Source organism: Medicago sativa, chromosome 5, assembly GCF_051527215.1.
Source record: "Medicago sativa cultivar Bolivia chromosome 5, Bolivia_mono, whole genome shotgun sequence".
Lineage (NCBI taxonomy): Eukaryota > Viridiplantae > Streptophyta > Magnoliopsida > Fabales > Fabaceae > Medicago > Medicago sativa.
In genome coordinates, this window is record NC_140753.1 from 51,278,365 (window position 1) to 51,281,550 (window position 3,186).

Below are 3,186 nucleotides of genomic sequence, written 5' to 3' on the forward strand. Positions count from 1 at the left end.
CTAGAGAAAAGACACACACTTGAGTGTTCGTCTTTTCGTTTTTTATTACGCTAAATGCGTGTAAATTATGAACGGTATTTTATACTAAATATTTGTGACTTTCAAATTGTAACAAATACAAAAATGTAACAAACACAAAAAACCATGTTTATCTCTTTCAATAACAACAATAATCTACTAACAATATATGAAAGTTGAAATACAACAAAATTTCTTAATCGTCCTCTTTAAAATTCATTATCTCCTTAATTTTATGGGTATAATGGTCTTTTTGCAAAATTTAATTTATTTTTTTAAAAAATTATATTAATTATGGATAATCTATACTATATCTACTAACAATATATGAAAGTTGAAATACAACAAAATTTCTTAATCGTCCTCTTTAAAATTCATTATCTCCTTAATTTTATGGGTATAATGGTCTTTTTGCAAAATTTAATTTATTTTTTTAAAAAATTATATTAATTATGGATAATCTATACTATATATAAAGAAAACTATCCCTTTCAGCTCTTTTGGGTTGGATTTTTCTTTCCAAAATGCCCTTGATTTTTAATACAAATAACATATGTAACAAATAGATAAGAATAAATTTAAATATTAAAATAAAAGTGTAACAAACACAAATGTACAATTTTTCCTTTATCATTTAAAAAGTGTAACAAACTAGATGATTGTATCTATACTTATTTTTTCATTATCCCAATTATATTGTTAAACAATTTTTCCTATACTATACTAGCGAAAAGACGGGCACGTGCGCTAAAATTTGTAAATTATGAACTATGTTTTTTTTTATGAAATTTTGATTTTGATTAAAACAAAAAAAATATAAATGTTGCTTTCTAGTTATAAAAAACCAAATTAAACATGATTATCTATTTCAATAACACCAACAGCAATCTTTATTATAGAAAAAGTTGTTTAAGGATATAATTGGGATAATAAAAAATTAAGTATAAATATACTCATTTAGTTTGTTACACTTTTTTAAATGATAAAAAAAAAAGACAGATGTATATATTTATATCGTGTTTGTTACATTTTTTTATATTTAAATTTATTCTTGTTTATTTGGTACATGTGTTATTTGTATTGAAAATTGAAGGCATTTTTTGAAAGAAAAATCCAGCCAAAAGTGCTGAAAGATGTAATTTTCTTTATATATAGTATAGATATAAAGAAAACTATCTCTTTCAACTTTTTGGGTTGGTGCTCTCAAAAAAAAAAAAACTCTTTTGGGTAATCTTTTTCTTTCCAAAAATGATCTTGATTTTTAATACAAATAACACATGTAACAAATAGATAAGAATAAATTTAAATACACAAATGTCCAGTTTTTTCCTTTATCATTTAAAAAGTGTAACAAACTAGATGATTGTATCTATCCTTACTTTTTCATTATCTCAATTATACTCTTAAACAATTTTTTTTTTAGTTCCTGGTCCGTTCTGGTTCCTGGTTTCTCATATCGACTTAGTTCAATTATATCTAAGTTCACTGACAAATCAAACTCACTTGTTACCCTAACAATCATAAATCAAATTAAAATCAAACTTCCGTTCTTTGAGAATCTTACGAGAAATAACTTTCATTTTCTTAAAATCTTCTAAAGACTATATTTCATTCTTTGATAATCTTCTAAAGACTAACTTTCGTTCATTTAGAATCTTTTAAAGACTAACTTCCGTTCTTTGAGAATATTCCGAATACTAACTTCCGTTTGTTTAGAAACTTCAAAAGACTAACTTCCGTTGTTTCAGAATCTTCTAAAGACTAACTTCCGTTCCTTTAGAATCTTCTGAAGATTAACTTCAGTTCTTTGAAAATCTTCAAAAGACTTACTTCCGTTCTTTTAGAATATCCTGAATACTAACTTCCGTTCTTTAAGAATATTCTAAAAACTAAGTTCCATTCTTTAAGAATATCTTGAATACTAACTTCCGTTCTTTTAGAATCTTCTAAAGACTAACTTCCGTCCTTTGAGAATCTTCTAAAGAATATCTTTCTTTCTTTGTGAATCTTTTAAAGACTAACTTTCATTATTTGAGAATCTTCTAAAGAATAACTTCCGTTTCTCTGAGAATCTTCTAAAAACTATCTTTCATTATTTGAGAATTTTCTAAAGACTACTTCCATTTCTTTGAGAATATCCCGAATACATTTTTATTTTGTTTTACAATTATTGAAAAATATATGCACAATATTTAGATTATTGATAATTGTTTGTTATGGGAGAGAGATAAAGTGTGTTACAAATATAAGAATTTGTTTAAGAAGAAGAGAGTGACTAACAATTGTTTGTTATAAGGAAATATAACATATTAAATTTTTTGGACAGAGAAAATGTGTGAAAAAAATAAAAATTTATTGGTGGATTAATACGAGAGTATAATAGAAAGAAAACGTGGAAAAATACGTTTTCTTAATTTTGTGTTACTATTCCAAAATGACACTTAAAAAAAATGGAGGACTTAATATATAATAAACTAAGAGTTAATTTATTTTTATCCGAACTAGTTAATATATTAATATTATTAATAGTTGGAAATAATTAACATTTTGAACAAGCCAAGAAAAAGAGGAAAGGTGCTGAATAGGAATTACCTAAATTGACCTTTGCATTCAATCCGTGAATATAATTCTTACAATACTCATTACCACTAGAGCAGCTAATCTTAGTAAATTAACCTAGCAACGTAAAAAAAAAAAAAAAAAAAAGGGTCATAATGCATCATGTACCGTAGGAGACCCATTGATGTAGCGCACGGGAAACGGCGCCTGTGTTTCGAGGATACTCGTTAACATTACTTTTATTATCATTTATAATGCCAAGACACAAGAAAGTCGACAATAAATACATACATTGTTTTAGAATGGTTTTTGTCTATATCTTGGTTTTAGGAAGTCGACAATAAATTATTTGAAGGAAATAATTTTGTGTGCTGATTAGCTTGCTAAAACTAATTTTTATGGATCACAATTTGAAAATTGCTAAAATTGCTTCTTTTTAAGGCTTTATCCTTATTTTGTTTTCATTTTTTTCTTCTTGATAAAAAAATTCTTTGTTAGTTCGAAAAAAATATTTCAAGAATCTTGCATCTCATTCACTACCCAAAACCATTCTTGCTTTCAATTGTTTCTCCGGAGATATTTGGTTCTAAGTCTAGCATCTCTCTTGCC